We start from the raw sequence: 20,627 nt of genomic DNA, 5'->3' as shown, positions 1-20,627 counted from the left end.
AATTCGACAAGATCCTAAGCCGAAGACCAATGAGTGTGGACACTATTGCAAATATCACCAAGAAGAAGGACATGAAATTCAGCTTTGCCCTGAATTCAGGGGGTTATTACAAAGATTGATGGATCATAAGGAGGTAGAGTTCTTTGAGGAAGATAAGGAAAAAAGAGAAGAAGATGTCTTCATGACAGAAAATTCTGAGCCGTTCACAGAACAAGTAAGCCAGTGGTCATTACTGTGAAACCATCAGCAATGAATTCTGGGTCGTCAACACCAAAAGTTATAATCACAGCTCCTTCACCATTCCCATTTAAAGACACCCGCAAAGTGCCTTGGAACTACACTGCCAATGTTTCATTAATAAGGGAATCTGGTTCGCTAGAGAAAATAAAGGTAGTTGAAGGTGAAGCACCAGGAGGCAACTTGATAACTGAAATAGTGAATAAAGTTGGTCACTTCACAAGAAGTGGGAGGTGCTATTCTCCCGAGATATCGAGAATGAAAGAAGAAGACAAAGTGAAAGCAAAAGGAAAAGTTGTAGTGGTACCGCAGAAGATATTCAACGATGAACCCCCACCAATGATCAATAAGCCGGTAACAGAAACACAAGCTCAAGAATTCTTGAAGTTTCTAAAACATAGTGAATATAGTGTAGTTGACCAGCTACACAAGCAACAAGCTCGGATTTCGATTCTGGATTTGTTAATAAATTCAGAGGTACATCGGAATGCTTTACTGAGAGTGCTCAATCAAACGTTTGTGCCTGAGGATATACCAGTGAACAAGTTGGATCGAATTGTAGGGCACATAGCTGCTGACAATTACATAACTTTCACTGATGATGAAATTCCTGATGGAGGAATGGGATCGGTAAAAGCCCTCAATATCACAACTCACTGTCATGGTCATGTCTTACCAGGTGTTTTGATTGACAATGGGTCTGCACTTAATGTTATGCCTATGGCCACATTACGAAGGTTACCGATGGACAACTCACATATGAGGGCCTACCAAAACATTGTCAGAGCCTTTGATGGAACTCAGCGGGATGTGCTTGGAAAGATAGAGGTACCACTGTTGATTGGACCAACTGTCTACAATATTGATTTTGTGGTGATGGACATCAACCCTTCATATAATTGCTTGCTTGGGAGGCCATGGATTCATTCTGCAGGGGCAGTCCCTTCGTCCTTACACCAAAAATTGAAATTAGTGTCAGATGGTCAGTTGATTAGTATTGGGGCAGAGGAAGAAATTATTGCTTCTGTGACGACTAACGCCCCATATATTGAGATGGATGAGAATGCTCTAGAGTGTTCCTTCAGAGCCTTAGAATTTGTCAATGCTACTTTTGTTGCTGAAGGAAACAAGATTCCTCGCCCACGTTTATCTGATTGTACTAAGATGATTGTGCGAGAGACTCTAGGAAAAGGAGCCAAGATAGGAAGGGGTCTTGGTAGATGCCTGCAAGGGACTTTATATCCCAAATTTGTCATGATGAAGAGCGATCGCTTTGGGCTAGGATTTAAGCCTGATTTTCAGCAAAGAAAGAAAGAAATGAAAAAGAGAGGTGAAATAAGAAGAGCTAGACTAAAAGGAGAGGACATTCCATGGGAGCATATGTCTTTTCCTCCTCTGATGAGCTCTTTCAAGTTTGGAGGAGTGTTTGATATAGAGCAACAGTTAACCAGAGAGCTTGACGAAGAAAAGCAGATGAAAGACAGCAACCTGTTCAATGAAGCTATGGAGGGTTTGGTCATTAACATGATAACTGGGGATGATAAAGTAGGAAGATATTTGGCTGGAATCCGTCCTTGCTTCCCAGGGGAAACACTGAAAAATTGGACTGCAGAGGATCTCCCTATAGTTTTTAAGATTAATTCAGAGTAATACCCAGTACTAATCCTTATACTTGTGCCCACAAGTATTAAGGAATTTTCATAAGGGCAGCTATGTTAACTCTACTTGCTTTCAATAAAAGACAATCTTTTGTTTCTTAAATGACCATCATATTTTCATTATTTATTCTTTATTCTTTATTCTTTACATTCATTTCATAAATTTTGGTATCCTTCCAAATATATTCGATTCAATTTTTCCCTTTGCAGGTGTCACCATATCAATAGCATGAATGTTCATGAATTAATACTGAGATAAACTTTGAGCAGCCCATATGTCTGGAAGAAATCAATAAGTGTCAAGATGAGGTAGAATGTGATGTTCCTAACGAACTATTAAGACTGGTAGAAAATGAGGACAAACAGATTTTACCTCACCAGGAAGAAACTGAGGTTATAAACTTGGGACCTAATGATGATAAGAGAGAAGTGAAAATCGGCAGCACACTTTCTGCTGAGATAAGGCAAGACTTGATAGATCTTCTTCGAGAATTCAAGGACATCTTTGCATGGTCTTACCAAGATATGCCAGGGCTGAGTACAGATATAGTAGTGCACAAGCTTCCGATAAAGCCTGAGTGTAAGCCAGTTCAGCAAAAGCTCAGAAGAATGAAGCCAGAAATGTTGTTGAAAATTAAAGAGGAAGTGATGAAACAGATTGATGCAGGGTTTCTTCAAGCGGCAAAGTATCCAGAATGGGTTGCCAACATAGTCCCTGTGCCAAAGAAAAATGGTAAAGTTCGCATGTGTGTGGATTACAGAGATCTTAATAAAGCAAGCCCGAAGGACAATTTTCCATTGCCTCATATAGATACTTTAGTGGATAACACTGCTGGTCATTCGTGGTTTTCTTTTATGGATGGCTTCTCGGGGTATAACCAATAAAAATGAACTTTGAAGACATGGAAAAAACCACATTTGTGACTATGTGGGGCATATTTTGCTATAAAGTGATGCCATTTGGTTTGAAAAATGCTGGGGCAACTTACCAAAGAGCTATGGTGACTCTTTTCCATGACATGATGCACAAAGAAATTGAAGTGTATGTGGATGACATGATTGCCAAGTCCAGGACTGAAGGTGAACACATTCAAAACTTGAGGAAGCTTTTCCAAAGGTTGAGGAAATATCAATTGAAACTCAATCCAACTAAATGCACATTCGGGGTAACGTCAGGGAAACTCTTGGGTTTCGTGGTTAGTCAAAAAGGAATTGAGATTGATCCAGATAAAGTAAAGGCCATTCAAGATCTTCCATCGCCTCGTACACAGAAAGAAGTTTGAGGATTCTTAGGAAGGTTAAATTATATATCTCGATTCATTTCACAATTAACTGAAAAATGTGACCCAGTTTTCAAATTGCTTCGAAAGAACAACCCCGAAGTTTGGAACAACGAGTGCCAAAAGGCTTTGGAGATAATCAAGGGATATTTGTCTAAAACTCCAATTCTGGTATCACCAGTCCCTGGTAAACCATTGATCCTTATCTAACACTCTTTGAAAATTCAATGGGATGTGTATTGGGGCAACATGATGAATCTGGAAAGAAAGAGATAGCTATCTATTATCTAAGCAAAAAGTTCACTGATTGTGAGAGTCGATACCCGCCAATTCAAAAGCTATGTTGTGCTTTGGTATGGACTACTCGAAGGCTCAGGCAATACATGTTATACCATACTACTTGGTTGATATCTAAGCTTGACCCTTTGAAATTTTTAATGGAATCACCAGCTTTAGCTGGTAGATTGGCTAGATGGCAGATGTTGTTATCAGAATTTGACATTGTATATGTGAACCAAAAAGCAATCAAAGGGAGTGCCATAGCAGATTTCCTTGCAAGTCGTGCCTCAATGATTATGAGTCCTTAAATTTTAATTTTCCAGACGAGGATCTGATGTGCATCACAACCAAGGAGGAAACAAATTCAGATGATAAATCTTGGAGGTTGTATTTTGATGGAGCATCTAATGCTTTAGGACAAGGAATTGGAGCAGTACTGATTTCCCCAGAAAATGTCTATTATCCTTTTACAAGCAGATTGGAGTTCTTTTGCACCAATAATATGGCAGAGTATGAGGCTTGTGTCATGGGGTTAAGAGCAGCTATAGAAACAAAAATCAAAGTGCTCCAAGTATATGGAGACTCCTCACTAGTGGTGTATCAATTGCGAGGAGAATGGGAGACGAAGGATCTAAAGTTAGTGGAATACCGAAGATTGATCCTTGAATTGGTAAAAGAATTTGAAGATGTCACTTTCAATTATCTCCCTCGAGAAGATAATCAAATGGCTGATGCTTTGGCCACACTTGCTGCAATGTTCCAAGCAAATAGAAGAGTTGACATGATGCCAATTAATATGCAAATGTATAATACCCGATACACTGTTATGATATCGAAGAAGAGGTAGATGGTCGTCCATGGTATTATGATATTTTGCAATACATCAAGCATCAAACTTACCCACAATGTGCGTCTTAGATCGATAAAAAGACAATAAGGAGAATGGCTGCCGGATATGTATTAGATGGGGAAGTTCTGTACAAAAAAGGTAGTGATCAAGTTTTGATGAGATGTGTGGATGCCCGAGAAGCAAAAGGTATACTTGAAGAAGTGCATGAAGGGATATGTGGAACACATGCAAATGGGCTTTCTATGGCCAGGAAGATCATGAGATATGGATACTATTGGGCCACTATGCATTCAGACTGTGTTGATTATGCAAGAAAATGTCACAAATGTCAAATCTATGGGGATAAGATCCATACATCTCCGTCACCTTTGCAAGTGATGACCACACCATGGCCGTTTTCTATGTGGGGCATGGATGTCATTGGGACAATTACACCAAAGGCTTCGAATGGACATCGTTTCATATTTGTGGCAATTGATTACTTTACTAAGTGGGTTGAGGCTGCCTCGTATGCAAATATCACGAGATCTACAGTTTGCAAATTCATAAAGAAAGAGATAATTTGTCGGTATGGATTTCCAGAAAGAATTGTCACAGATAATGCCACTAATTTGAATAACAAGATGATGGTAGAACTTTGTACTCAGTTCAAGATAAAACATTCTAATTCAGTGACCTACCGTCCAATGATGAATGGAGCAGTGTAGTCGAGTAGTGTGGGTCACAACCATAGGGTGTAGCATCTCTGTCTCCTTTTAATGCCTTCGTAGTAATCTCCATGACTTTTACTTTTTATATGTTTCTGTTATTAGATTTTATGAAGGCTTAGAACTAGGATAACAGAGTAGTGTTGCCTTAGTTTAGGTTTTAAACCATTTGACTTTATTCCTCCTCGTAGCTTGCTATCGTTGACTCTTGTGTATTCTTATCTTCATTTTTCCTCTTTTTATATTTAACCGGGACTTACGTTTCTGTCTATAAGCAGAGATTTTTACGCATGGATTTATTTGTAGGGATTTACTAACCATTACAGACGCAGATATAAAGACAGCATATGAAGACTATTCAACTATGTATTTATTGATTTATTTATGCAGTCATTGTATCTTATCTTTATTTTTAATTTTCTTACTGCCGGAGGTCTAACACGGAAGCTGCTCTCAATCTGGCGTTGGGGGCAGCCTACTACCCCACCTCCCCCTTACCTCATTGCATATGGGAATAGGGTTTTGTTGTTGTTGTTGTTGATTTATATACAAAGAATCAAATGATAACGTTGATGACTAAAATGAAAATTTTAGTAGTTGTATGACCAAATTATAAATCAAATTTATATAATATGTAATCTAGCCCCTAAATTGGAGTGTGACAGACGAGATATGTAAGTGTTGATGACTAAATGTATTCTTATACCAATTAAAAAAAGCATATCATCATTTCATTACTTTTTTACAACCAATGACTAAAAAATAAAACATAACATTGATACTTAAAATGAAAATTTAGTAGTTGGATGACCAAAATAAAACTGCAATAATTGTTGAGTGATTAAATAGATAAATTACCCTAAATAAAGCCACTACTCTTATACTTCATTTAGGTTGGGATCCAATTATCTTTTTCCTTCTAAATTATTTTATAATATATTAGATTCTATCACATTCACAATATGTGAATGAAAATATTATATGTAAAAAAATATTTAACAATAAATGAATTGGTAAGATATATGAATTCATTAAATAATAATTTTAGGTATTTTATTTTAAAATATATAAAACTATGAAAAAAAATAAAATTTATTATAATAATATTAATTATTTAATATTTAAACTAAATTAATTAATATTTGATTCACTTGTGACAATAACTAGATAAAAAAAATTATATAATACTAAGGATATAAAATTATACTTTATTACACTTAAAAGTATATACATTATTAATGAAACACACTTCTTGCCAAACTCTAAATGCCTAAAAGTATTAGGAAGTTGCTAAAGTTTTCGCCAAACTTCTCGATTTCTCTAGCATTTTAATGGCTTTTTAAGAGAATATTAAATTAAATAATTTTTTTGGTTGTTTGCTAATTGTTTTCGTTTATTTATTTTTTCTTAGAATTAGATTTCATATTTCTACTACTGATCGAGATGACACTTATTTTTTATTATACTTATATTTTCTGCTTTGGACACTCATATCTATTTTTTTGGACAATCGAATTGAATTTTGATATACAATTTGCGTTTATTAATAGTTTTCTCACGTCGTTCAACTCTGATTTACGGTTGATCGGTGGTCTTTTAGTAGTTTGATCCTCTTTTATGATTCACTTTTCCTTGTATGTCATTGTATAATCTTAAGTGACTAGTTTATTATGTCAATTTTTACAGGAAAATTCATAATTATGTATTTAGTTTACGATTAAGGTTGTAGACTTTTAATGTAATTCCGGATATTCTTCTTTTCTTCTTTTTTTTAAATGAATCACTCTTCTCCGATCTATTGATCAACTAATCTAGATCGGATACTGTAAATGGGATATTTCTTCATTTTAATAAAACTAGCATCTACTATAAAAATATTTAAAATTTAAATCATTTTATCCCAATTAAAATATCACATATTTTTATAAAACTTTTTCAAATTCTGAACTTCATTATTTTAAATGATTTAATTAATTACAATTTAAAAATAAAAACTAATTTATTCATATTCTTCTTGTTGCACTTAAATTAATTTGATAAATGGAGGAAACTAACCTATAACTTCAACAAAATAGCATATAAATATAAATGGAGGAAACTAACCTATAATTTTTATTAATTAATGATTATAACAATTTCTTTCTTTCTTTTAGCTTATGTTTGCGGTGAACAGACGGGAATGATTTTCGAAAAGCAGAGAGACAATATAAATATTTTTGAAGAGAGAAGAATTGTGGAGGAACAAGTAAACCAATTACAATATTATTTTGTGTCGGATAAAACAATGACTTCATCAATGAAGGAACTCGGCCTGGAAAGTGTAGACACCCATTTTTTTTTGTCAGAGTTAAAAAATATTAAATTATATTATTATTATTATTATTATTATTATTATTATTATTATTATTATGAAGGATATAAAAGTATACATTATTACACCTAAAAGTATATACATTATTATTGAAACACACTTCTTGCCAAACTCTAAATGCCTAAATGTACTTGAAAGTTGCTGTTTCGCAAACCTTCTCACTTTCTCTAGCATTTTAACGGCTTTTTAAGAGAATATTAAATTAAATAAATTTTCGGTTCTTTGATAATTGATTTCGTTTATCTTTTTTCTTAAAATTAGATTTGATATTTCCACTACTGATCAATATGACGCTTGTATTTTTTATTATACTGATATTTTCTGCTTTGGACACTCAGATCTTTTTTTTTTGGACAATAGGATTGAATTTTGATATACAATTTGCGTTTGCTGATATTTTTCTCACGTCGCTCAACTCTAATTTACGATTTGTCGGTGATCTTTTAGTAGTTTGATCATCTTTTGTGATTCTATTTTCCTTTTATGTCATTGTATGATCTTAAGTGACTAGTTTCTTATGCTAATTTTTACATGAAAATTCCTAATTGTATTAAGTTTACGATTAAGGTTGTAGACTTTTAATGTAATTCCGGATATTTCTTCTTATCTTTTTTTTTTAAAAATTAATAACTAGTCTTCGATCTTTTAATCAATTAATCCATATCAAGTACTGCAAAGGAGATACTTCTTCTTTTTAATAAAACTAGCGCTACTATAAAAAAATATTTAAAATTTAAATAATTTTATCCCAATTGAAATATCACATATTTTTATAAAGCTTTTTTCAAATTCTGAACTTCATTATTTTAAATGATTTAATTAATTACAATTTAAAAATAAAAACTAATTTATTCATATTCTTCTTGTTGCACTTAAATTTAATTTGATAAATGGAGGAAACTAACCTATAACTTCAACAAAATAGCATAAATATGGTGGACCATGCATGATCCCAATTAGTGCATGTTTTCCCCTATAAATATCCTCTTTAAAACTCATTGGGAAAACATATTGGTTGGAACACTATAATTTATTCTCTTAAGTTTGACTGCCATCAGACATGGAGACAAACAATGTAGTCAAGTTTCTTCAAGGCAAGACTATATTTGTCACTGGTGCAACTGGATTTTTGGCAAAGGGTACTACTCTTACTCTCTCTTCCTTAAGCTAACGCTGGTTATTACTAACATTTAATGATTCAACCATGGCTTCTAGTCCTTGTGGAGAAGATATTAAGGCTTCAACCAGATGTGAATAAGCTCTATCTTCTTGTGAGGGCTTCAGATGAAAAGTCTGCCACACAACGTTTGTATAATGAGGTATATCTGAAACTGTAAGATACATAGTATATCTGATACTCATATGAGGTAGAAAATTTGTATGCAGATCATAAGCACAGAATTGTTCAGGATTCTTCGCAATCATTGGGATTCGAAATTCGATCACTTGATATCAAGTAAGGTGATAGCAGTGGCTGGTGATGTCTCTTCTGAAACTTGGGAGTGAAAGACTCAAATTTACGAGAAAAATGTGGAATGAAATAGAAATTATAGTAAATGCAGCTGCCACAACTGACTTTAATGAAAGGTAGTTTAGATTTCTGTTTAGATGCCTTAATGTTGATTAACGCTCGCTAATAGTTCTTTAATTTACAATAAAAGAAAACTCAGGTTATAGACAAATTTACAATACAAATAACATATAATTCTCCATGAAGTTTTAATCTTCATCTTATTTTTTCTTCCATTTTGAAGGTACGACGTTGCGTTAAACATCAATACATTTGGAGCTTTTAATGTTTTGAACTTCGGAAAGAAATGTGATAACATAAAGTTGCTTCTTCATATTTCAACCGGTATTATTAAATATGAAACGATCCTTCTTAATTATAATTTTTTATTAATTAATGATTATAACAATTTCTTTCTTTCTTTTAGCTTATGTTTGCGGTGAACAGACGGGAATGATTTTCGAAAAGCAGAGAGACAATATAAATATTTTTGAAGAGAGAAGAATTGTGGAGGAACAAGTAAACCAATTACAATATTATTTTGTGTCGGATAAAACAATGACTTCATCAATGAAGGAACTCGGCCTGGAAAGGTTTCTTTCTATATTTACCCTAAAAGATTAGCTACAAAAATGAGATGGAAACAATGATATAATTAGCATATTAAACTAGAAAATATGTTTTGTGTATGAATTCAGGGCAAAACTGAATGGGTGGCCGAATACATATGTATTTACAAAGGCAATGGGAGAGATGGTTTTAGGGAACTTCAATGGGGATTTGCCTCTTGTTATTATACGCCCTACCATGATTTCAAGTACTTATAAACAACCTTTCCCTGGTTGGATTGAAGGCCTTAGGTATTCAACACAAATTCAAATTGAAAATATTATGATTATTCATAGTTCCTTCTAATATTTGCATGATGGATGAGTATTTGATGCATTGTGAATATATAATTTTATGCAACATCAATAAATAAGATGTTATGTTACCAATGACGGATTTTATGATATATGTAGAACCATGGACAGCGTTATTATGAGTTATGGCAAAGGGAGATTGACATACTTTCTTGGCAACCTTAACTCAGCCCTTGATGTGGTCAGATGTTTTATTATTATTATTATTATTATTTTCCAAATTTCTTCCTTTAATAGATATAAATAATGAAAGGTAAATTATGCAAATGACCACTTAACTATGAGGTTGGTGTCGATACGACCATCATACTCTTAATATTTGTAATACGACCACATAACTATTTAAGTGGTTTTAATGTAGCCACTTGTTGTTACAAAACAAACTTCATAGCTGATGTGGATCTCCGTCAGTCAATAACAGCCAAATCAACTACACCATTTGTTTTGTAAAGGTGGGTGACTACATTGAACTCACTTAAATAGTTATGTGGTCATGTTGCTAAAATTGAAAGTATGGTGATCATATCGACACAAACCTCATAGTTATGTGGTCATTTGAGTAGTTTACCCATAACTAAAATTGGAAATGGAAAATATGAATTAGAATTTCAAAACTATATATGCAGATACCGGTCGATATGGTGGCGAATGCCATGGTTGTGGCTATGGAAGCTCATTTTGCAAATCATCGATATTCTCATGGGAACATTTACCATGTCAGTTCTTCGTACAGAAATCCTATGAAATTGTCAGATCTTCGAAATTTCATACGTTGTTATTTCACTAAAAACCCATGGATTGATACAAATGGGAAGATAGTAAAAGTTGGTAATGGAACAGTGATTAGCAGAGCTTATCTATTTTTTCTAAGCATGCAACTCAAGTACGTGCTCCCACTCAAGGTTTGTCATTCTTATATCAACTTATTTCCTTTTTCACACTATAGTTTTTAACTTCCATTTTCATTTCTTCATGTTTCTAATCTGAATGTTCAGGTGCTCTATTTGATGAATATACTTAGTGGTCAATTTTTCAACAAAGTTTACGCAAAACATGAACGTAAAGTCAAGTCCGTAATGCGATTAGCAGAACTTTACAAACCTTATGTGTTCTTCACAGGAATGTAAGTACGTGTTTTGCAGTTGTATTAATTATTGGGTAAATTACTCATTTAGTATCCCGTCGTTTAAAATTTAACAGTGATGCAAAAACAGATTTGATTGCAGAAATTTAGAGAAGCTGCAAAAGATGGCTGAAGAAAGAGGGATAAATATGGCTGAATTTGGATTCGATTCCAAAAGTATTGACTGGGAGGATTATATAATGAATATTCACATTCCAGGCCTTTTCAAGTATGTAATTAGGTCTCGATTAGCATCATCGGAGTAGGGTGCATATTCTATCGACTTTTCTTCAATAAAAAGACTAAATGTTTCTTTACCTTAGCTTGAGTTTGGTTCCCCTGATCTAATCAAGTGTTTGTATTTGAATGTTTCCTACTGTTAGTTTTGTGTTCTTTGATTACTAATCTGATTTTTGTTCACTTTATTTGATTTAGATATTATTATTAAATTTCAACGATTATATTGATTATCGAAGAGACTCAAAATATAATTATAAACTCAGTTGAAAGAAATGTATAATTGAACATATATAAATAAAACGACATAAAACGCTTGATCAAAACTTAATGAATTTATAAACATGGATACCCAAGTTCACAATTATTGTAATTATTAAAAGTGTTTTAAGAAAATGAATATACTAATTTATTGTTTCATTTCAAAATACGAATAAACTTTATGCTGTTCTCAATGTAATCATGCATGAAAAATATTGATAATAGTGTAAATTCTTAAAATAATAATTTAAAACAAATCGGTCACTCACCGTTAACCCAGTAACATAAGACTGATGTGATATGTTAAGTTAAATTATTTGGCACTGATGGACCGACCTTTGACTCATTTAATTAAAAAATATTATTTGAAAAAACTTATTCATCAATTCATAAACCTCTTTCGAGAAATACTCTTTAAGTGGAAGGAAAGAGAACATTTACAATCCTTCTTCCAGGGAGGATTATGGTGTTTGAAAGTGGAAGCAAGATGAACATCGATTCTACTTGAAGCCTTAACCTTGTCATTTTCTTTAAGCTGATTCTTAAACTTATTCTTAATACCCATATTTCTTAAGTTGAATTTGAGAAAATTCAGATTTGGATTCAATTAAAAGGAAGAAGTAAATTAGCAGAATTATTTTTCTCGTTTTCTTTTATTTTTTTTCAATGATATTTTTTGAATACAATGAGTCTAGGGTCGGTCAATAAGTGCCAAATAAATTAATTTAACATGTCACATCAACCTTCCATTATTGGGTTAACAGCGAGTGACAGATTTATTATAAATCGATAATATTAGTGATTAATTTGTTACTTTTGAAACTTCAATGAAAAAAAACAAAAACTACTCAAACTTTAGTGACCATTTATGTAGTTTACCCTTGTATAATTTAACAATCCATAATTAAACAAATAATAATAGAAATAAACAACATTATTTTCGATTATCTTTATTTCCCCGTCGCCCTACAACGATTTTTTGGGTTCAATGTACAATTACTTAAATTACTCTTTATATATTTTTAAGGAAATTAATTCCCTAGAGTACAAAGGTACAAAAGGTTGGTATTTATTATTATTTACGCCGGAAAAAAATACAAACTCTAAGAAAAACTAGCTATTTTTAGGATAAATTAACTATAGCTCATTCAATTAATTGTAAAACTATAAATGGGTCGCTAAATTTTAAAAGTTACAAATAAGTCACTTAGTTAATAACTTTTTGAAATTCAATAACTTATTTGTGGTTTTACAAATAAAAGAGTGACAATACAATATAATTTACCCTTTCTGTATCAAATGACGCGGTCATATTGAATTACTTTTATATAATCACTCAATAATCACTTTATCAAATCCCTAGTATTTCATTGTGGATTAAATAAAGGTAAATTATTTATATAGTTACTCAATGATCATTTTATTTCTGTTTTGATCAATTAGTTATCAAAACTTTTATTTTAGTCAAAGACATTATCGTTTTATCTTATTTTAATAATCTACTGTTAAACTGATAACGAAAATGATAAATATCTTAATGTTTTTGTCCAAACATTTTTTAAAAGTCTAACATTTTTATCCATACTATTCTAAAAACCAAATTAATCTTTAAATTTAAACAAATTATCCGACCAATGAATAAGTTTAAGTTAAATTTTCTTTTCATAATTTATTTTTAAGTGATGGTAATAATTAAATATAAATTAAATTTTATTAAGTAATAATTATACTTACAATAATTATTTAAGATTATTAATAAAGTTTAAATTTACTTCTAATTAACATGCATCATTTATAAATTAAGAAAATAACTTATTGCTATTATATTAACTAATAATAGTGAAAACTGGTTTGAATATATGATTCAAAAGTAAGACAAAGATAAAAAAAATATTTTTCCGAAATAGGTTAGTTACGAATACTACTAACAATTATGAACCTAAATCTGACACTGACAATAAAAGTTACTGTAAAATCCTTCAACCAAGACTGAAAGAGGGCTCTTCTACTCAAGTTCTCCGACACGCTAGTCCAATCTTCTGTACCAAACGATATTGAATGTTTGCAGCATTACCACCATGAACCACCGAGTGCAACTTTCCGTCCAAATCAGAAGAAATAAATTGCTAATAATCACCGCAACCTAAAGATTATCATCAAACCACTATAATATATTAAAATGCTATATTTTTGTGTAAAACTTAAATATTTCAAATCACATCCTTTCTAATAATTTAAAAATGATAGGATATATTTTAAGTAAATTCATTAACGTTTTAATTAATGTCTCATTTACTTTCATGCCGAACTTGCTTTATTCAATTTGTAGCATTTCATTGTATATAAAATGAAGGGTAAATTACTTATTTTAAATTGACCCAAAAAATTGGATACAAAAACTACTTAATTTGAATTATTATTGTATTTCTAATTTGGTTAATCAATTATTAAAATATTCATTTTAATCATAAATGTTATCATTTTATCCTTTTGATCACACACAATTTAAAAAATTATGAAAATGGTGCTGACATGGTTTATTTGTAATTATAAATTTCATCAAAAAATTCAAATAAATTATATTTATAAAAATTTCAAACATACAAAAATTATATTTATGGAAGAGAGGGAAGTTTGTTGGTACATCAATCTAAGTGCCTTTAAAAATCAAAACTTGAATTAGAGGATACTTGATTTATACAAAGAATGAAATGATAACGTTGATGACTAAAATGAAAATTTTAGTAGTTGTATGACCAAATTATAAATCAAATTTATATAATATGTAATCTAGCCCCTAAATTGGAGTGTGACAGACGAGATATGTAAGTGTTAATGACTAAATGTATTCTTATACCAATTAAAAAAAGCATATCATCATTTCATTACTTTTTTACAACCAATGACTAAAAAAATAAAACAATAACATTGATACTTAAAATGAAAATTTAGTAGTTGGATGACCAAAATAAAACTGCAATATTGTTGAGTGATTAAATAGATAAATTACCCTAAATAAAGCCACTACTCTTATACTTCATTTAGGTTGGGATCCAATTATCTTTTTCCTTCTAAATTATTTTTTAATATATTAGATTCTATCACATTCACAATATGTGAATGAAAATATTATATGTAAAAAATATTTATAAAAAAATTAACAATAAATGAATTGGTAAGATATATGAATTCATTAAATAATAATTTAGGTATTTTATTTAAAAATATATAAAACTATGAAAAAAAATAAATTTTATTATAATAATATTAATTATTTAATATTTAAACTAAATTAATTAATATTTGATTCACTTGTGACAATAACTAGATAAAAAATATATAATAAGGATATAAAATTATACTTTATTACACTTAAAAGTATATACATTATTAATGAAACACACTTCTGCCAAACTCTAAATGCCTAAAAGTACTAGGAAGTTGCTAAGTTTCGCCAAACTTCTCACTTTCTCTAGCATTTTAATGGCTTTTTAAGAGAATATTAAATTAAATAATTTTTTTGGTTGTTTGCTAATTGTTTTCGTTATTTTTTCTTAAAATTAGATTTCATATTTCCACTACTGATCGAGATGACACTTATTTTTTATTATACTTATATTTTCTGCTTTGGACACTCATATCTATTTTTTTGGACAATCGAATTGAATTTTGATATACAATTTGCGTTTATTAATAGTTTTCTCACGTCGTTCAACTCTGATTTACGGTTGGTCGGTGGTCTTTTAGTAGTTTGATCCTCTTTTATGATTCACTTTTCCTGTATGTCATTGTATAATCTTAAGTGACTAGTTTATTATGTCAATTTTTACAGGAAAATTCCTAATTATGTATTTAGTTTACGATTAAGGTTGTAGACTTTTAATGTAATTCTGGATATTCTCTTCTCTTCTTTTTTTAAATTAATCACTCGTCTCCGATCTATTAATCAACTAATCTAGATCGGATACTGTAAATGAGTATTTCTTCATTTTAATAAAACTAGCATCTACTATAAAAAATATTTAAAATTTAAATCATTTTATCCCAATTAAAATATCACATATTTTTATAAAACCTTTTCAAATTCTGAACTTCATTATTTTAAATGATTTAATTAATTAAAATTTAAAAATAAAAACTAATTTATTCATATTCTTCTTGTTGCCCTTAAATTTAATTTGATAAATGGAGGAAACTAACCTATAACTTCAACAAAAATAGCATATAAATATGGTGGACCATGCATGATCCCAATTAGTGCATGTTTTCCCCTATAAATATCTCTTTAAAACTCATTGGGAAAACATATTGGTTGGAACACTATAATTTATTCTCTTAAGTTTGATTGCCATCAGACATGGAGATGGACAATGTAGCCAAGTTTCTTCAAGGCAAGACTATATTTGTCACTGGTGCAACTGGATTTTTGGCAAAGGGTACTACTCTTACTCTCTCTTCCTTAAGCTAATGCAGATTATTAGTGACATTTAATGATTCAACCATGGCTTCTAGTCCTTGTGGAGAAGATATTAAGGCTTCAACCAGATGTGAATAAGCTCTATCTTCTTCTGAGGGCTTCAGATGAAAAATCTGCCACACAACGTTTGTATAACGAGGTATATATGAAACTGTAAGATACATAGTGTATCTGATAGTCATTTGAGGTAGAAATTTTGTATGCAGATCATAAGCTCAGAATTGTTCAGGATTCTTCGCAATCATTGGGATTTGAAATTCGATCACTTGATATCAAGTAAGGTGATAGCAGTGGCTGGTGATGTCTCTTCTGAAAACTTGGGAGTGAGAGACTCAAATTTACGAGAAAAAATGTGGAATGAAATAGAAATGATAGTAAATGCAGCTGCCACAACTGACTTCAATGAAAGGTAGTTTAGATGCCTTAATGTTGATTAACGCTCGCTAATAGTTCTTTAATTTACAATAAAAAAAACTCAGATTATAGACAAAGTTACAACAATTAACATAAAATTTTACTTATAATTCTCCATGAAGTTTTAATCTTTTTTCTTCCATTTTGAAGGTATGACGTTGCGTTAAACATCAATACCTTTGGAGCTTCTAATGTTTTGAACTTCGGAAAGAAATGTGATAACATAAAGTTGCTTCTTCATATTTCAACCGGTATTATTAAATACGAAATGATTCTTCTTAATTATAATTTTTTATTGATTAATGATTATAACAACTTTTTTCTTCTTTTAGCTTATGTTTGCGATGAACAGACGGGAATGATTTTCGAAAAACAGAGAGACACTATAAATATTTTTGAAGAGAGGAGAATTGTGGAGGAACAACTGAACCAATTACAAAATTATTTTGCGTCGGATAAAACAATAACTTCATCAATGAAGGAACTCGGCCAGGAAAGGTTTCTTTCTATATTTACCCTAAAAGATTAGCTACAAAAATGAGATGGAAACAATGATATAATTAGCATATTATACTAGAAAATATGTTTTGTGTGTATGAATACAGGGCAAAACTGAATGGGTGGCCGAATACATACGTATTTACAAAGGCAATGGGAGAGATGCTTTTAGGGAATTTCAAAGGGGATTTGCCTCTTGTTATTATACGTCCCACCATGGTTACAAGCACTTATAAACACCCTTTCCCTGGTTGGATTGAAGGTGTCAGGTACTCAACAGAAATTATTTATGATTCGATTGCAGAAATCAAGTTCACAACTTATGAAATTTATTTCTGACGTATTACATACAGAACCTTGGATAGTGTTATTGTGAGTTATGGAAAGGGGAAATTAACATTTTTTCTGGGAAATTTGAACTCTGCTCTTGATGTGGTGAGCAAAACATCAACATAATCAGTTAAAACTGAAAGTGAGAAAATATGAAGATGAATTTCTAAACTATATGTGCAGATACCAGTAGATATGGTGGTAAATGCCATGGTTGTGTCCATGCAAGTTCATTATGCAGATCTTCAATGTTCACGTGAGACCATTTACCATGTCAGTTCTTTATTCAGAAATCCTATGAAAGTTTCAGATCTCCGAAAGTTCGTACACTGTTATTTCACTAAAAATCCATGGATTGATACAAATGGGAAGATTGTAAAAGTTGGTAAAGGAACAGTTTTTAGCACACCCAACAGGTTTTTCCTATACCTGCAACTCAAATATGTGCTCCCACTGAAGGTTTGTTCTTCATAATTTTTAGTTTTACATCAAATTATTCCTATATTTAACTCTTTTTCCATGTTTGTAATCTTGGAATTCAGGTATTTTATTTGATCAATATACTCTGTTGTCAAAGTTTCAAAAAAAAATTATACCAGACTTGATCGAAAAATTAAGTATGTGCTTCGATTAGCAAAATTTTACAAACCTTATGCGTTCTTCACAGGGATGTAAGTTTGTATTTTACTTTCTATTTGATTAAACATTTCAATTATGTTACATATATTAATATAACCATATGAAATGTTTTCTGCTCTCCAAAACAGCTTTGATGACCAAAATTTGGAGAAACTGCAAAGGGTGGCTGAAGAGAGAGGCATTCATGTAGCTGAACTTAATTTTGATTCAAAGAGCATCGACTGGGAAGATTATATAATGAATATTCACATTCCAGGCCTTTTACAACATGGAATTAATCTTAAGTATTGAATTAAAAAATAATATGGGTTTGAGTTTCCGTACATTTGTGAAACGCTATTATTTGGTCATATCCTATTATTTTTGAATAGTTTTTATTTGGCGAACAAACTTTGCTTCTAGTATTTCAAGGAACTTTGTTTGAATTTGAGTTGTGAAATAAAATCAGTTGTGGGATTAGTACAACTTTAGTATCACCTAATATATATATATATATATATATATACGGGAAGAAACATGTTCATATCTCCTTTGACACATTACATTTCTTGTGTTGATTTTCAAATTCAACGCATATGGATCAGTTCATATCTAACTTCTACCACCTAAAGAAGCTAACCAGCCCTGTTCCTATGTTAAGGACTAAGCTTCCCTTTCTTGGACTAGAACCGGTAAGCCGCCTCTCAAGGTGGCAGTAAGACCAGGGACAAACCTCGGTGCTTGATCGTTACCAGGAACATGGATTTTGAACCGCTTGATTATGGCTAGAACCACACATTTCATCTCCATTACTGCTATTTCCTTCCCTAAACAAACCCTTTTCCCAGCTTGGAAAACTGGGAACTTGTACAAGTCTTGAGGCACGTATGTACCATTTTTCAACCATCTGTTTGGATTGAATTCAAGACAATCGGATCCCCCAAATACGCTCCATCCGCCCCATTGCATATGGATGGTAGGTAACCCTGGTGCCTTTCCTCACAAAGGTTCCATCAGGCAATATGTCATCTTCTTCAGCAAACTTGGAGTCGAATTGGGCCGGCGGGAACAATCTCAGGCTTTCGTACAACGCCGCGTGCAAATAGTGCATTTCCCGCATTTGATTGAAACTTGCGAGTTGCTCATCACTCGATCCCATGACTCGCTCCAGCTCATCTCGGATGGCTGACTCAACTTCTGGATGCTGAGATAACAACCAGAAGAAGCTAGTTAACCCAGAGGCCACCGTGTCGCGACCCGCCAAGAGGAAACTTATGATAATGTCTCTAAGATACTTATCGTCATTGATGGTTCCCATGAATCTTGACAGAAGATCGTTTCTTTCAGAAAACTCGACTTCTAGCCGTTGATCGATCATCTCTTGAGCAAATTCATCCAGTGTTTTAATGGCTTCTCTAAGCTGCTTCTCCGTGCCTAAATTCAGTAGCCTTTTGACCTTCCATATAAAAGATGAAGACGCCAGCCCTCTTTGTGCAGAAAATTTAGAAGCCAAATCAAAGGCTTCAGCAAATTCCGAAACCAGCAATGATAATTCGAGGCAACAGGGGTCTAGCCCGAAGGAGAATTTGCAGATATTATCGAATGAAAATCTTCTAAACACATCTTGTAAATCAAGAACATGTTCTTTATCGGAAACCGATGATAAAAGAGGGACAAACCTGGATTGAATCTCTGACTTGACAATATCAAACGCGTGCGCTCTTACGGATACGCCACCGAGCTCGAGGCTGGACATTTTCCTCTGAAACTTCCATGAAGCGCCATCGACGTTGAAAATACCTCTACCAAGAAGATCACCGAGGAGAGTGGAGAAAGGTTTTCCTTTCGGGTAGTTTTCAAATCTGGTTTTGAGCATGTGCTCGACATTACCAGGGTTTGCTGTGATGATATTGCCAAGAACATGGATATGGATGGTTCCGGTGGCTGATTTTTTAAGAAGATGAGTATACCAATCACAAAGATTGTTGAAGTCTTTGGTCCAACTGGAAGTAAGAAAAGCCTGGCAGATTTCACAATTACACCAGAGCTTCGACCTCAAAACGAAGACCAACAATGAAAACAAAGAAAACAAGAGGGTGAAAGAGAAGAAGACGAAGCAGAAAGCAGTAGTCATGGAACAAAACCATAAGGAAAGTTCGAAATCCATTGATTAAACAGAAACAGAGAAAACAGCCAACAACAAACAAAAGCCAAGGAGATGAAAGAAGGGAAGGTAGGAGATGATGGTATTGAAGAGAAACGATTCCTTTATATAGTATTGCCTAAAGGAAGTGATATAAGCAGAAAAGTAGTGATGCTGATATTCCAGCTGTTTGACAAACGAGAAAAAAATAATTAATTTTGCATGAAGAACGCGTGCGCAAAATGAAACAACGGTCCACTTTCTTGAAGGAAATTTGCCCATTCTGCTGTCCCTCTCATGCTTTTCACCATCTACTTGCTTCTAAGTTCTACACCATTCAACAGCGTGCCTTCAAATTGAAATTTTCTTTTCTTTTTCTGCGCCTATTTTATTGATGTAAGTTATTATTGTTTTAGTATATTGATGTTATTTTTCTCGTTCGTAAATAAATTAATATTTTATACATCTTTGTTTCGATGAATCTAAAATATCATTTCATATTGTTATATTTTTGGAGGACTCCTTCAAAATCTATTAGCTTTCTATCAATTAAGGTTTTTGAATAAACTATTATGTTTTATTAAAATTTTCAAAGAATTCGTATTATTTTGGCGCAATGTACAAATAAGTCATTTGATAGGTCCATCTGATCTACTAAAATAAAATCCAAGATTTGACAATCGGATGTATTTAGCATGTGGACCTATGAAT

General features: G+C 32.2%; 2 pseudogenes; one reads left to right on the top strand and one right to left on the bottom strand.

Moving 5' to 3' along the window:
* The first annotated feature begins 8,442 nt into the window (after positions 1-8,442).
* On the top strand, positions 8,443-17,873 carry LOC120144177 (annotated as a pseudogene).
* Positions 17,874-18,421: 548 nt separating this feature from the next.
* On the bottom strand, positions 18,422-19,981 carry LOC120144103 (annotated as a pseudogene).
* Positions 19,982-20,627: the final 646 nt, after the last annotated feature.

The sequence above is a fragment of the Hibiscus syriacus genome, unplaced genomic scaffold (assembly GCF_006381635.1).
Source record: "Hibiscus syriacus cultivar Baekdansim isolate YM2019G1 unplaced genomic scaffold, ASM638163v2 tig00110882_pilon, whole genome shotgun sequence".
In the NCBI taxonomy this organism is placed as follows: Eukaryota; Viridiplantae; Streptophyta; class Magnoliopsida; order Malvales; family Malvaceae; genus Hibiscus; species Hibiscus syriacus.
This window is presented reverse-complemented; position numbering and strand designations above follow the sequence as displayed.